The following is a 17,479-nucleotide window of genomic DNA, read 5'->3' as shown; positions in this document are numbered from 1 at the left end:
ACATGAGTTTATGTGATTCCAAACTCCCACTTTATACACTCCAAGTGAGTGTCTCTCATCCTTCAACATTTGAGCAGCAGCAAAGCCCAGGCTGTTTTTCGTTTTAGCACCTCCAGTTCCGAGTGTGTAACGCTCTGTTACAATACATCGAATGTAACAAAGGCAATGACAAAATAATGGGGGCATTTAACGTGGAAGAGGCAACTGGGGTGCATAGTTTAGTTTACATCGAGTGGCTGAGAGGTCGGTGTGAGGGGAGACGGCTGAGTTCAGCTTCAGTTCTACAACACATGATGAGGGCTAATGATCTGGCTTGCTTATACTATGGAAAGGTTTTCCACGGCTTCTGATAGTTCCTTTTTTTTCCCCATTGTACAAAATAACATAAAATAAAATAAATTAGTAGCTTATACTCCTGGATCTAAGAGGATGTTGATATAAGTTTTAGAAATGAGAACAGACCACCCCCAAGAGGAAAAACATCACATCAGGGTACACAATATCTTAACCTGATTTAGCATCCTTTAAAACCACAGTCGCCTCAAGGATTTTCCTGATTACTGTCTTCAGAAGCATGAAAAAGTTACATGGGATTTTCCTGATTATTGAATGTAAAAAGCATGAGAAAGTTCCATGAGTCACGCAATAGACTTGTCTGATTTGAAGTCTACCACCAGGCAGTTTTGAGGGTTACATTTTTATTACTGCTACATAGCAGTTCTGGGAAAAGGAAAACATGTTAGTCATAAGAACTCATATTCTCCAAGTAGACCAGAATCTCTCAATCATTCTTCACATTTTCTTTTTGGTGGTGGGAGTGGGGAGGGTCATGGACCCCTCTGAGAATCCAAGGAAAGCTGGGAGCATAAATGTACCCCCTAGAAAAATGCATGGGCATATAGTCAGAATACACTGCCTTCTATTGCACGTGTCTCACAAACCTATGTACTCCCTGTCCTTAGAAACCATGAGATATATTTAAGTCCCAATAGAATTCCATCAATGGTTTAAGATAATAGTATAGATTGACTTGAAGGCTGGACTTACTATTAAGTGGATCAAGGACCATTTTGCCTAATCAAGCAACTTCTTGGTCTCCCCACAATCACCTGGCCAAAGGAGAAAAATCTACGGGTGAGAAGTATAAAAATACCCAGCTACGGTAGGCCACCTCCAATGGTAAGAGTTGCCCAAGAGGCAAAGAATAATCTGATTTCTGTTTCAATTATATTTTTCACAAACATTACTGAATCTACTTGGGGTAAGACAAAATAATCTCAGCAGTAGTTTCCCCTTAGAGAATATCAATCTTATAGTTAAAGTTGAACAAGTTAAGAGAGAATCAGTTTCCAGTGAAAACTAACCGGAATCAGATAAAACAGGGAGACAATAAGGCCTTCATGGAAATCCCCATTGATACTTCCAAGCACAGGAAGCAAATTGAAATTGTCCAGGGTAAAATCTCCTCATTCAGTCACTCATTCATGACTTATTCATAAATTGAGCAACTTTCCATTGAGACTCCACTATGCGGCAGATGCTGTGGTGTGGTGATACGCAGTGGATTCCACAGATCTGGTCCAGGGGTGACAAGAAAGCACTGGGAACTCGAAGCCAGGTTTCCTGACTGCTGATGTTCATTGCATCAGTGGAAAAGGTGAAAGAGACCAACAGCTAAACTGGGGGTCCATACTTTCATGGGTCTGAACATTAAAGCGAAGGCAGCTGTGTGTTGATGCTGCTGCTGCTGACACCTCTAAAGGGCAGGAAGGACCTCCCTTTATTTCCGTATTCTATGTGCCTCATGCTACTTGGTACATAGCAAGTGCTCGCTAAGTAAATGAAAAGCTCTTACGTCTCACTTGGCTGTTCAGTGACTCCACAGTAGCCGGGTAATCATGGTTGTTCCTATCATACAGACGAGAAAAACTCAGTCTTAAAGAAACTAACTGAATGCCCAAAGGTATCGTCACACACTACACCCCCATGCCTAGAAATCAAGACTTTCTAGCTTCTAGTCCGACGTTCTTCCCACGACACACACAGGCCAACAGGGAGGTGGGCGATAAGGAGTGATGTTTTATGTCCCCCTTAAATGGATGCGGTAAATCACGGCAGATGAGGGCTGTCAAGTCGGGCTTGATCCTGTTCAGAGCTGCCCGATAATTTTATGCTGCTGACATTAAATGGGCCAGTTCTGACAGAAATGAGCAATAAGCTAATTAGTGACTGAACTGGAACCAGACAGAAGGAGAGAAAGAAAAAGACAATAACGAAAAACATTAAGTTCCTTCAAATTCGGGACAGGTTAAATCAGCAAAGACCAGACATGAACACTGAGAAAGACAGAAGGGCCTGACCAAGGTGCAATAAATAACAAGGAGTTTTTTTTAATCCTCATCCAAAGATATTTTTCTATTGATCTTCAGATAGAGTGGGAGGGAGAGAGAAGGAGAGAAAGGGAGGGAGAGAGAAACATCAATGTGAGAGGGACACATCAACTGGCTGTCTCCCGTGAGGTACGTGCCCTTGGCTGGAATCAAACTCGTGACTCATTGGTCCATGGGCCGAAGCTCTACTGCTGAGCCAAACCGGCCAGGGCACAAGGAGTTATAATGTAGCTTCTGGGGCACTTCTGTTAGCATAGGCTTCAAGGCTGATGTCGAACCCAAGAGAATCTGGGACTGTTTTCTCGTCCTCATGGGAAGAGCCAGGGGACATGGTCACATAAGAAAAGATGGGGATTTAGATGGACAGAGGGAGAAAGGAATCTGGGGAGACAGAGGTTTACATTCTGTCCCTTGTTGAGGTCCTGCCATGGCCATGGCCTGGCCTTGGTTTGCTTTCAAGAGCACAACTGAACGATTTCGAGGCCGAATTTCAGATTCACAGACTCAAGCTGTTTCTGGGTCAGTGGAACGGAGTGGTGTGTGCATGCAGGGTGCAAGCGCCACAGGCCACTAAGGGTCTCTCATGTGGATTTAAAACACGCGTTGTATTCTCGCGACTCTGGGCCTAGGTCTGAAGTGCCTCCCAACACTCGGATGCGCAGCTGCAGCGTATTTGAAGACCTTGGTTAAGATGATCACAATCAGAAATGACACGCACGTCAGTGCTTCTGATGCCGCGGTCAGAGTCACCATACTCAAGTGATACAAGCAGAGCCGAGAATGGGGTGAGGAGGAGGCTGGAACATGGGAAAACAAAAAGATGTGGAGGAAAATAACCAGGGCACAATCCAAGAGAAACATTTGAAATGCTTTTCCAAAGCCATTTCTTAACCTTGTTTGAAAACACACACAGAGGCCTTCTGGGCTGGCGAAGCGGTGAAAACCACAGCCCTGGGGGCCACTTTGCATGGAGCCAGAATGAATGGGTTTCAGATAAAGAAACTCCTTAAAACATAATAAATAGACTGGGTATTCCAATGAGAGGCCTCACAAGTGACAGATGTAGGTGACCTGTGATCGAATCAGATGCAAGCACATAACATTCATTAAGGAAATCTGATCTGTTTTTCTGTGATCGATAAACAATCAAAAGAACAAATGCAGAGGAGGATTATGCACAAACAGGGATTCTAACCCCAAACACCAAATTCCAAGGGAATGTATAGAAAAGAAGCATGGAAGGAAAGAAAGAAAGAAAGAAAGAAAGAAAGAAAGAAAGAAAGAAAGAAAGAAAGAAAGAAAGAAAGAAAGAATCAGTAGGAAGCAAAAAAGAGAGAAAAGAGGGAAGAAAGAAAGCACCCCCCCCCACCCCATCCCAGTGAAAGGCAGAACACAATGAAAAACTATCTGGTTAAACCTCTTTTTTTTTTTTCAGGATGAATAGCTAATGCTCACTAACCAGCGTTAGCAGGGATGAGGATATCCCAGGTTTAATTGGAAATAATATAGCACTGTACCTGGGGCTGCTCCTTAAAACTAAGGCACTAGATAAACCAGGCTCATGTTTCTCTTACCTCTGTATTTGGAAACAGGAGCACAAAGCCTAATTGGCCAAATAAAGGAGCTGGAAGCTGCATAGAAAACCCTCTAAACCCATGATTGATGCCCACTGACACTTCTGAACAATGACACCATGGGAACCAGCAGAAGGTACACACCATACACAACAAGGGGGCGCACAGCCCCAGCCCGACGGAGACACGTACCCCAGCCATAGTTCCTGCATTAGCACAACTTCCTTTAGAGTTGTCCTACCTGCCCTGCAGGCATATTCTCAAACATGGCATTTCTATATTCATTTTTTCAATAGCTATTTTCGCAGAGACTTCGTGTGCCAGGCTCTGCTGTCAGGGCTGGGCACCTAGCGGAGCGCCAAAGAAACGGAATGCCTCCCTCTGGGAGTTGCCATTTGCTCAGGATTCACACGGAGGGAGACAGACAATGACCTCGGAAGCAGCTATTCCGGCAAGTGGTAGGCCCTGGTGAGTGCTATGAAGGAAAAAAGAGGCAGCGAGATGCGGGCAGAGAGCTACCAGAGGAATGTTTCAGTGGGAAGTTAAACAGAGACGCCTGATCAGCAGACACAGGTCCTTGCACGCTGAAAACTCTCAGATAAAGTCAAAGCCACGTTTCTCTCTCTGGGAGGCACCAATGTCCATCCCGAGATGGACACTCTGCCCCTGTTTGCACTGAGGTGCCAGATGGGGATGCAATGCGAAGGGCTCTCAAGCAGCAGGGAGTGGGAGATCCTGTCACCTTGGTGGCCCCAGGGACCCACCCTTCCTGGTGTTTACGCCCCGTGGAGACTGTCTTGAGTGTGTGCTGGCTTGGTAACTTCTTTAACCAGAAGGATGCGATGGAAGCAAAGCTGAGCCAGTTCCAGGCTCAATTCTTTCCTTATTTTTGGTTGATGCTCACCTGAGGATGTTTTCCCACTGATTTTTACATAGAGTGGGAGGGAGGGAGGGAGGGAGAGAGAAATATCGATGCGAGAGAGACACATTGATTGGTTGCATCCTGCACCACCCGACTGGGGCTGGGGCTGGAACCTGCAAACCCAGGTGTGTGCCCTTGCCTGGAAATCGAACCTGTGATCCTTTGATCCGGAGGCCTATGCTCTAACTGCTGAGCCAAACTGGCCAGGGCTCCAGGCTCAATTCCTTTTAATTTTAATTTTAATTTTAATTTTTTATTATTTATTTTGAAAACCACTTCAGTTTATTTATTTGTTTTTATTTATTTATTATTAATTTATTTTTGCTACAGATGTTTCTCCTTTTTCCCTCATTGATACCCTCCTCCGCCCTCCCCCCCCCCGCCACACCCCCAGAATTGTTGTCTGTATCCATTGGTTATGCATATATGCATAAGTTCTTTGGTTTATCTCTTCCCTTTCTCCTCTCCCCTTCTCTCTGAGGTTTGTCAGTCTGAACCCTACTCCTATGTCTCTGGGTTTATTTTGTTCATCAGCTTTTTCTGTTCATTATATTCCACAAATAAGTGAGATCATGTAATATTTGTCTTTCTCTGGCTTATTTCGCTTAGCATAATACTCTGCAGGTCCCTCCCTATTGCCTCAAAGGATAAGAGATCTCTGTTTCTTACAGCTGCATAGTACTCCATTGTGCATATGTACCACTGCTTTTTTATCCACTCATCTACTGATGGACACTTGGGCTGCTTCCAGATCTTAGCTATTATAAATAGTCAGGCTCAATTATTTTTTTCCCTTTTATCCTCACCCGAGGACATTTTTCCATTTTTTGTTCAGATAGAGTGGGAGAGGGGGAGAGAGAGAGAGAGAGAAACATCCACGTGAAAGGGACACATCGAGTGGTTGCCACCCATACGACTCAAACAGGGCCTGGAACAAACTGCAACCGAGGTACGTGCCCTTAGCAGGAACTGAACCCGGGTCTCTCTGGACCGCAGGCCGATGCTCTAACTGCTGAGCCAAATCAGCCAGGGCGAGGCTCAATTGTTAAGATGGCCTGGTACTTTCTGCCTTTGCACACTACACCTTATAAGAAGTTCTACTACCCTGAGACCAACCTGCTGTGAGAAGCCCAACCTAGCCATATGGTGAGACCCCAGAGAGGAAACCCAGGCACCAGCCAACAACCCAGCAGCAACCCAATGGAAGTGAGTGAAGCCATCTTGGAGGTCAGCTGTCTTGCCCAGGTCGAGCACCCTAGCTGACCCCACCTGCACGGAGACAGGTTGTCTAGCAAGCACTGCCCAGATTAAAGAATCATGAGCAAAAGAAATAAAAGGGGGTTATATTAAGCCATTAAATTTGGGGGCAGTTTTGTTATTAGTCAACCAAAGCAATTTCAGATACTAAACATAATAACTTTTTATGCACAATTTTCACTTGGAAAAACATTTTTTTCTGGTTTTGATTATATTGGGACGTGTTGTCTATGCATTTGATTTAAAAATACCTCATTTGAGGACATGAGTTGCCGGATCTCGAACAGGAGGAAAAATATGTTCTGACTTAAGGTTTGGAAACAGGGCTGTCTGCTTGAGAAGACAAGAACACGTTTCTGCTGACCTGTTCCTCCCGCGCGGGCCAAGCTCATGTCCTGCCATAATTCTGTAGGTAGGAAGCTGAACTGGAATTGACCTCAGTTAGCATTTCCCAACTCAAGCGACAGTACCCCGCCCTGGAATTTCTGACAACACTATCAACCTCACACAGCGGCCACTTTCTGGCCATCCTCGGAAAGTGCTGGCAAGAAAGTCTTGTCTAAACAGGGGACAAATCTGCCTGGCTTTATGCAAAGGAAAAGGAAAAGCAAAGCAATTAATTCACCCTGGGGAAACATGCTGAGGCTATGAATTCACCAGGTAGTGCAAACTGTCAGCTATATTCACGGAGAGGATGCACCATCCTTCCCTTGTCCTTTGGGCCCTTTCCGCCTCCATCGTGGGGGAAGGGCAACAGATGATGTCCAGCGGGTGGTAGGGAACTTCAGGACATAGGTAATGTAAACCAGAATATAGTGGAAACATCGCTTCTTGATGGCGTTGGTCCTAACTACATTCGTGTCATATGTATCAAAGTTCTGGGAGAGGATACCACTGAGGGGGTCTTCATGATGAAAAACTGAGTGATTCCCAAAGTATGGTCCTGAGATCAACAGTATCAGCATCACCTGGGACCTTGTCAGAAATGCAAATTCTTGGGCCCCAACCAAGACGGAATCAGCAACTCTGGGAGCCGGGCCCAGCAACCTATATTCAAAGCAGCCTTCCAGTTAATTTTATGCACACTCAAGTTTGGGAACCACTAGTGTATTGAAAAATTCAGGAAGAAAAATGAGAACGTCTATTTATACTTATGTTTAACTTACAAAGGAAAAACATTAAGCTTTACTAACAGCTAGAGGCAGTTGACTTTCCTGTTCTCGTTTGATTAAGTCTTGTGTCATATGTGATAAGGAGTTTCCGCAACCCAAGGATTTGAGATTATTATCCCTACTTGTTCATTCACTTTTAGCTTCTTTTAAAATATTACTCTTTACTTATGCCCACTGGTGTATTCATAAACTCTATTACCTAGTTTTAAGTTCATGTGCCTATCTCAAATGGTTAAGTCCTACAAAGAAAGTGCCAAACTGAAGCAAATAAAAAACTGGGCAGAATTGACTTTTACTATTTGCTCACACTTTCACAAGCCATGACATTGTCCCACCCAGAAATATTATTGAAAATAATATTTTAGTGAGTACCAAAATAAAATTGTATTTCATATAGTATAATTTAAAATATTATTTATTTCGCCGTATATCATCCATCCCTTAATAGATCTCAAATACCTTTATTGATAGGATATACTGATATACTCTATCATGCTTTTTTAAATCGAATTTCTTGGTAGCAAGCGTACAGATACGCACAATAAAATCTTAAGCCTATACAGCCAATATACAATTTTTTATCCAAGAGAAGTGGAAGATATCAAATAGGATAATCAGAAACGATTTGGAAATGGTGGCACATAGGTACCTTTTGCGGTACATACATATAAAATACGAAAGATAGTTCAAGTTTTAGAATCAATGCCATAAAATTGGCACCTATCGCTACACAGAAACAATCATGCTTAGGAGTTAGGATAGTTTATATATAAGATGAGATTTAGCTTTTGTCTATTTCATATCAGTACTGGATCAACCCCATTTGACAGATGAGGAAACTGAGCTCACAGAAGTTACATAAATTTATCAAAAATCGAAGGGAAATGGACCTTGAGGGCATTATGCTAGGTGAAATAAACCAGACAGCCAAGGACGAATACTATGTCATGTCACTTATATGTGAATCTGAAAAAACAAATGAACTCAGATACAGAGAAGAGATTGGGGGATGCCAGAGTTGGGAGGCTGGTGGGAGGAATGGGTTAAATGGGGGAAGGTGGTTAAAAGGCACAAACTTCCAGCTATAAAATAAGTAACTCCTAGGGATGTAATGTACAACCTGTTGCCTATAGTTCATACCATATTGTGTATTTGAACGTTTCTGAGAGGATAGAACTTAAACGTTCTTTCACAAGAAAAAAAATTGTAACTGGGTGATGATGGATGTCAACCAGACTTGTGCTGAGCATTTCACAATATATATATAAACATTGGATCAATATATTCTACACCTGAAACTAATACAATGTTATATGTCAATTATATCTCAATTTAAAAACAATCTAAGGGAAAGATTAAACTGTGGGACATCTGTTGGATCTGCATCACCTGTTGCTTGCAGGTGACCGACTTCTGAAACGTGACCTTTGGGCCCAGGAAGCTCATGAAGATCATGATAGAAGATACAGGTGGGCCGCACAGGATTGGAACCAGGTTGGGGACTCGTGTTAATCAGAGAGCTTGAGTGAATTTTGGGAATACAGGGCCAGTAGTGAATCCACAACGAATCCAGACAAGTTGACAGCAAGGCCAGAGAAGGTAGAAGTTTGCTGAGATGAGTCTCCCGCAGTATCACCAGGGCTAGTGAACGGGATTCATTGTGTCTTGCAGGCAATGCATGAACATGTACGATTAACTGCAGTTATCACTGCACCAACCTTCTTGCAACATCACACAGGTTTCTGTCGTCACAAAATACCAATCCTGAAAATCCGCATGCGTTTCAATAGCAGGGGCTTTTCAGGCCTTTTGCTGATTTTACAAAATGTCCAAAAACTCCTGATGCTTCTGTTACCCCCGTACCTTCCCACTGCCTGTGGATGCTGACTTAGACTCCCTTGTCACTGTTTGGAAAAATAAATTTGAACAAAGTGAGCTTTATGAAGAAGTAATAATAAGTAAGATAAAGTAAGACTCACTTAAAAATCTAAGTGTACCTAAAGACAATATTCTTTGTTACCTATCACTGATGATTTTGTATAACATTATCAAGTGTCATTTTCAGCCGAGTAGCAATGACTCCCTTCAGATGGGACACTCCATTGACCAGGAGGGCGAACTCTGTACCTCTTCACAGGCTCAAGGTCACTGGTCAGGTGTGCCAATAGGGTTGGGAAGCCTCATCCGCTTTTCACTTACCTGGTTGAGCTTACATTTCACGTTTCATCATTCCCGAACTCTCTTGCCCATGCCTGAAACTACCTTGGACCCTGGCAATTTCCTCGGATCCAACTTTCATGAGCCTGGCCCTGGATATATCCAACTATCCAATTTCTGAGGCTCTGCACTGGGGCAGCTGAACCCCATGAAGAAAACTCATGCTCCATGGCGTCACTTTTACCATCTGGTATGTGTTTCTGGTTCACCTGCTCCTTCGTTCTCAACAACCACAATACTGAGCCTTCTTCCCTGTCCTCAAAGCGCTATTTCCAATGCTTTCTCTGCACGGCACCCCTTACAGCATGTACTGCCCTATTTGGAAGACGACTAATGATCAGTGATTTCTCCAACTCGACTTGAACCGCATGAGGGCAGAGCTGGCATCCATTGTGCCACCCATAGGCTCCTTTTTGGGGTTTAGCACAGACTAAATGCTCCAATACACATTTGAATATTTACTGTTGGATGAGAGAGGAGTGGCTGATTTCAAACCTTGACCTTTTGCCGAATCCCTCTTCCAAATGCCAGTGAGCCTTGTAGGGGGCCTCTAACATTCTTGTCTAAACAGCTGTGTCAAAACATCCTGTGTTGATGGAGGCTGCAATCAGTCACTTCAAGCTTCCTGATTAATTGGTGAGGGACAACCCGGGCACAATCTGCAGTGGCTGCAGAGTTTATAAGGGGTGTCCCATGTTAGACACGGAATGAAGTTGCTAAGGGCAAAATTGCCAGGGACTGGTGAGCTTCTCCAAGACATCCAGGAAATGCGAAGGAGAAATAAAACGCACTCAATTCAATAAAGATGCTAATTCATTTCCCCATCAATTTTTAATAATTCGGCCATCTAATTAATCAGTCAATTAGTTTTGTTTGGACTGTGGCTCCTTCCTGAAAGCATTTGGGGCTGATGGCCATAAAAGACACAAACATAATCACCCTAAAAGTTATTAGAAGTCGGGAGAAATGTTGGCTTTCTTCACTCCCTGTTTCAAGGAAATGCAGGCAATCAGGTCCGAGGATGTCACCCTTGGGGATGTTCTAACATGACACAGAGTAAAGAAATTACAAAAGGAATTTGGAGACATGGACAGGTTACAAAAAGATGAAGAAGGTATGGACATTTCATCTGAGCAAGAACCCGGCTGAGAGATGCTGGGGAGAGAGGGCTCAGCTGACCTCGCCTTGGCCACTAACCCAAGAGCCGGCCACAGACTCATGCGCAAACCCAGCCCCAGCCCAGGTCAGACGAAACACTCCTCTGAGCCTACCCCAAACTGCAGACTTGTACAATCATGAGCTTATGAAATAGTGGTTGATTGAAGCTACAAGTTTTGGAGATGTTCTGTCCGTAAACAGCAAAAGCTAACTAACGTAGTTCATTTCACCTTTTGAGAAGCAAATACTTATTGGCTTCAATCTGCAGCTTCAACACATGGAAAAGTCTTTTAAAGCTTTTCCTGAGTTCATTTAAATTTAGTCCTTTCATGAATTTCATGTAGCTTAACCCTATTCTAAGGCCATTAGACGTAATATCCATAGGGGAAAATAAAGTACTATGAATTCCTTTGAGGCAGCCTCAGTTGCTTCTTTTTGAAACAAAACTAAAAACACTCCAGAGGTTAAATTAGACTCCTATAGGATGGGACAAGCACTTTGGTGAGTTCTGTTTGTTTAGGTTTTTTTTTTTTTTTCTTTTCTTTTATGCTTCTGGGGGAATTAGTAATAATGAGTTTGAGTTGGGAACACTTTTTCTTTTTTAGAAGCTTGAGTCAGGGGTAACCTAGCAAATCAACACCCACATTTATTTTTTATAAGGCGGTAAGTCAAACAATCCAAACGTCAACCTGTCTGCGCTCCCGTATTAAGATGGTCTCTATCTGTAAACCAAACAAACACGCATCAAGGAAAAAAGAAAGTGCTTAAGAACACAAATGTATATTTTAACTTACAAACACAAACACGCCCAATACTTTGCAGAGAGCACGCATGAGAAGGACAAACAAGTTAAGCTTCAGCCCTAAAAGCTTTCTACCCTCTCTGGCTCCCACATGTGTATAAAAGGTTTAAATGAACAAGAAAAACATGTTGGGATTAGGATTTGATTCCAAAAAGCTTTTATAGTCATATAGAATGACCAGGAGTTAAACTAGCTTCAAAAGACACACCAAACAAAAACTGATTTTTATCAAATAGCATTAATACTTTATGGACCGAAGTTGTTTTCACAAAGTATTTACATAATGAGGGGCTGGCCTAGCTGTGGAAATGTTTATGGCTTTCGGCTTCTCATCTTAGGGGTTTCAAATTCAGTCAAAAGGAAAAAAACAATGTGTTTGTTTATTTGAACTTTAAAATTTGTCACCAGACATCAAACGTAATACTTTTGAAATGCACGTTCTAGGCCCAATCCTGACTCAGTTCACCACTTGGACCCTGGCATGTGGCAGGTGCAGTTTGATAAGTGATTTCATTTCTTTGTTAATGAACACAGCCCCTGGCGAGTCTCTCCGGCATAAACATTACTCAAAAATTAATTGTTCTTGATTCGTTAATGTGAAATCTTGCCTAAGATTCGCAGGACCTCAGACGACAATGAATAAACACAACTGTTTTTCACAAAGTACCACTTCTTCACACATACGTTATTTGGCCCTTTCAAAAAAGAACTCAAAAACTCTCCACCAACATGAGCTTGCAACTCATTCCGAACATGAGCATGTGAAAAGGGGCACGAGGGGCTTAATTACCCCCTTACCCCGGAGGCGATCGGTTTCGAAAAGTGACAAAGTCATTAGAGGAACTTTCTGGAACACACTGCCAGGCTCTTCATTCTCAGCTTAAAACTTTGCCAAAACACTTTCTTTGGGCTCCACACACTTAGAGGCCGTCACAGCAGACACAGCATTCAGACTTTCCTCTCATAAACGTGTCTTTCTGTCGGCTCAAATTTTCCATTTTCTTAAAAAAAATTTCTTTTTCTTTATTGATTTTATAGAGAGAGGAAGGGAGAGGGAGAGAGAGATGGAAACATCAATGAGAGAGAACATCGATTGACCTCCTCCTGCATGCCCACCACTGGAGATCGGACCCACCACCTGGGCATGTGCCCTGACCGGGAATTGAACCGGTGACCTCTTGGTGCCTGGGTTGACGCTCAACCACTGAGCCACACTGGCCGGGCAAATTTTCCATTTTCTGAATTGCCCTCTTCCAGGCTTTCGTCCTTCTCCCTACATGCCCGTCTCCTCATCACAATCATGATGACGCCAAACGGCAGCCCCCCAGTTCTGCCCCGTGTGAGCAAACAATTCTGCAATCATTATTCCATGACCTTTTTTTGCCCTGGAACCCTTTTTGGGTTACACAGGTGAACAGGGTTTTGAAGAGCAGCAAACCACGCACCTCTTAGGAAGGCAAAGCACACACTAGCCTATCAAAGGTAGTAACTGCTTAACCCAGGATTTCCTAAGCTGAAGAATTTATTTATTTTAAGGAATTGGATTTTGAGAAATATAATTTGGGGAGAAAATGTTTTTGAAATATTCTTTTCTTGAATAGTTTTTTTTTTTTTAAGGATTTTTTCTAATTCAGAGTTCTGTGTTCCCTTCTATTCAAAACAGGAACTACTGTTTAGGTAGACAAACAGAGATGAGGGGAAGAAATGAAATGAATCTCCTCCTCTAGGCTTGAATTATGTCTTTTTACAATTATGCACAATTAAAAGACTAAAGGGAGAAAACCGTGAAGTGTTCAATTGGGGAAATACTGACTGAGCACGTCTGGGAGACATGGCACTCTACTGGGACCAGAGACGCTGGCTGACGGCGAGAAGTCACGGCCTCACCTCTCAGATGCCACAGTCCAGTGGGGGGAGCAGAAGGGGCCACAGAGGAGGTACAGGCTCTCTGCAGCCTGAATTCACAACACTTGTAAAGCAGCTGCTTTATGCTAAGGTCTTTCTCTCCCTGCAGAACCTTTATATCTGCATCTGAAATCCTCATTTTTAAACACCCCCTCACTATTAAAAAAAGGGGGGCCCTGCAAAATGCAAATGGGCAGCTAGACAGGTACACTTTGTATCTTAAGCACTGGACTATTTCCCGCTTACACCGTGCGCTCTGGCGTCTCTCTTTGCTGTCAACCGTGAAGACTGGACCTCTCCCGCCACATCCCCATTTACTGCCATGATCTCCACTGTCTCCGATTGTTTTATTTACTTTGTGCTTTAGATGAGATTTAAGCCCCGGCCGTGCTAGCTACCATTTCTGCTTCTGCCCTTGCATCATTAAAAAGACCTTGGAGAAAGATTAGCTGCCAAGGTAGAAGGATGTATATCAGGTAAGGACTGTGTTCATCTGTGGGTAAGAGAAAACCTGACCACACAAGGCTTCAGCCAAATGCATTACTTTTCTCACGGGACCGTCAACCCAGGCATAGGCATTCTGCTGATGTTGGTGCCAACCAGGAGAAGGAAGGTTGGTACCTGTTTTGCCTCTCCCTTTCATGAAGAAAGCAAAGGCTTTTCCAGAACCCTTGTATTAGCAGATCTTGCTTTTACCCCATTGACTAGAGCATGTCACATGGCCGAGAGAGAGAGAGGATAAGAAAATGAATCTAAAAAGTTGCTTTAGGAGCCAATAAGTCTTTGCCACAAGGTCAATCCTGGTTCAACTTCCAAAGAGTTTTTTTGTCACTGTTGATATCCAAGTTTCTTTTACTGGTACACAACTAACATGCTGAAATACTGCAATACATCTGTAAATTAAAAGTGTATACAGAGATGTGTTTGAATTTTAGATTTACTTCCCCTTTACACCATAGATGAACTCATCACTTCCTGAACTAAAATAGAGGAGCGATCCATCACCATCTGACACGCTTCAGATGATGGGTGAGATGCCATCTCTACTTAACAACTTCAGCATCTATTTACTTATTTTATAATATTGGTCATTAGTTGATTCATCCATTCAACAAATATTCATTGAGGTTCTACTTTGTGCCAGGCATTGTGATAGGTGCTAGGATACACTGATGAATAAAACATAATTTCTTCTTCTATGAGGCTTTTTTTTTAATGGAAGAAACAAATATAATGTATTGAATTATAATTGTGATAAATACTACGAAGAGAAAGTACAAAGTGAGATGAGGATTTATAGGAAGTTAGTATAGGTTGAGGTGTGTCAGGGAATCCTTCTGTAAGGTACACTGAACCAGGGTCTCCAAGCCGCCACAACACTGACGTTGGGTTGGATACTTCTTTGGTGTGATGGGCTGCCCTGTGCATTGTAGGCTGTTCAGCAGCCTCTCTGGCTTCTTCTCAACCAAATGCCAAGAGTTCTCCCCTCCTAGTCGGGACAATCCAAAATAGCTCTAGACATTGACAAATATTCCCTGGAGGCAAAACTGCCCCTCGCTCAGAATCACTGATTTAAACAAAGGCCTGAAAGATGAATAGGAGACTCCATTACATCAAGAAGGAGAAGTCAAACAATTCAAAGTTCATCTTTCACCCAACCCTCTTCCTTTGGTAAAATTAAAAAACCCTCTTGCTTTCCTCAAAGAGCTTTCAAAATCACTTCTAAAAGTGTTTGTTGAGTAACTGGACAATAGGTGCGATAGTCCTTGTGTTTTGCACCCTGTCTAAATAGTAAATCCTATGACTTTTTTTTTTTTTTTTTTTTTTTTACTCTCTGTCTCACAGACTACAAGGGTAGTCTGGAAACATGAAGTTATTTTACCTTTTCACAGGTTGAGGGTATCCTTGATGAGATTGTGTTTGTCTATGTTTCTGGACTTTAGTGACACCCTGTGTACCTCCTCCTTTGATCTTTTGACCACTCCACAGACAGGCATTGAGGGCTGCTTCATGCCAGGCCCTCTCCTAGATGCTACAGTATAAATATAAATAAGGAAAGACCTGTGGTCACCATGAATTGATTCTCCTGTTTCATTCAGGTGCCATACCGATTGAGCTGTAGAGACAAACCTTTAGTGTTCAATCAGTTATTTTCTGTGGTCCATATGTCCTTTCAAATGAAAACAGATTGCGAGGCCAGAGCAATGCTTATTTAGCTCATGACTCAGCACCTACGACGTTCGAAAGAGAACATCACCAGATGTGATTGATGATAATTCTGATATTAAATGAGTAATGACAGTGATTCTGCAACTCACTCAGACAACCTGCAACCAAAGTGGCCATTCCACTAGGCTTGATGCCTCAGAACTATCTGCTGAATCGATTGAGACTTGGGATTCAATGGCTTCCAGCTCTGGACACCTTGCCAGAGGGAGACCTCTCCTAAATTCCTTGCTAGGCTTTTGACTTCCTTCCTTTTTCTCCCTTCTCCCTGAGACGGCTCTTCCCCCGAAGCTCTCTTGTTCATCACCTGCCTAGCCTAGTCCACTGCCATGGACTGGAAGGATGAAGGGAGGTGAACTATTTCTTTCCTGCCTTGCGGAGTTAAATATTTTAAATGAAAAATAAAAATCAAGCACTCCTTTGCTTTCTAATTAATGTTTTCTTTTGATCAGAACCACACATGGATTCACAGGTCCAAGCTGTTCATAAAATAAAAACAGGGGCACCCAGACTGACAAGAATATGCATTTCTATTTCCTGTTTCTACAAAAGGGAGCTTGATGGTGGTGGCTCATCATGTGTGTACTGAAGAGTAAACTTGAAATTAAAAAAAAAAATTATTAAATATGTGGAAGGGAAAAGGAGAGAGATAGAAACATGGATGAGAGAGAAACATCGATTGGCCGCCTCCTGCATGCCCCCTAGTGGGGATCGAGCCCACAACCTGGGCATGTGTCCTGGCCAGGAACCGGGACCTCTCAGTGCATGGGACAATGCTCAATCCATTGAGCCATGCCAGCCAGGCTAAGCTTGAAATTTTAAAGAAAACAGGTCTCTGAATGGAGAGATAGTTACAACTGGAGCTCAAGTAATTGGGAGATTGAGCTTGTATCTGATGGACATGAAAGCAACTCATCAGGGAAGCTCTCTGAAGGAAAGAAACTCACTAAAATGGTGCAGCGAGGTAAACACAGCAGTACAAGACAGCCTCTCCTCCCGGTGGCCACCCAGAACCTTTCCGTCCGCCCAGCATGGTGAGTGGAATCAGCTCCAACACACCTCACTCTTTCTCAGAAGAAGAAAAAGACCAGCAGGGATCTGCACTTGGATGTCAACAACATTTGTCCCAAGTGTTCCCCCTTGCTTTACGAGTTCTTCCCGAAGGGTTAGGAGGCTGAAGATCTTTTTATTCAGATGTCCATGCCAGGACTTCCAACCTAGACACGATCTCCTGTATGTCTTAATGGTCATCTCCACAGAGGGGCTCTGATGAATGGATTTCTGGGAAATTGTGTAAGTCACAGCACAGAAACTGTGGCCAGTGTTATGTGAGACTCAAGCAGTGTTACGTGGAAACTGCCGGGGAAGGAGTTCTTTTCCAGAAAGTGAGCAGGTTGCCAAGCAGTGCAATATATATTATTAGCTGGAGCCAGTCCTCAGACCTCTGGAAGCACAGTGCTACGGCGCCTGGGAATGTAATACACCAGACTCGTGTATCTCAGCCAGAGTCCATCCGGGGACGGAGATGGGGATCCCACCGTGCTCGTGGGTGCCCGTGTTGAAAGCAGAATGTCCTTTCTTTAGAAATGCTCTCAAATTTGGCAGAAGGTGTGAGGTTTGTTTGGTAGGGCAAAGACACAGAAATAGATCTGGAGGATGTCTCTTCTGGGGTGTTTTAAACAGTTAAATAATTTCAGATTATGTGCGTTTCGTCTCCACTTAGTTACCCTTGGATTTGTTATGAGACGAGGGACATAAAACTTTCGAATGAAAGTTTCATTGACATTACAGTCTCGGGCAGGGTGATACTCAAATATTTACCATATGGAAGGTACTGGGGCCCTGCTACTCAGAAT

The sequence above is a fragment of the Molossus molossus genome, unplaced genomic scaffold (genome assembly GCF_014108415.1).
Source record: "Molossus molossus isolate mMolMol1 unplaced genomic scaffold, mMolMol1.p scaffold_m16_p_18, whole genome shotgun sequence".
In the NCBI taxonomy this organism is placed as follows: domain Eukaryota; kingdom Metazoa; phylum Chordata; class Mammalia; order Chiroptera; family Molossidae; genus Molossus; species Molossus molossus.
The sequence above is the reverse complement of the archived record's forward strand: the minus strand, read 5'-3'. Positions refer to the sequence as shown.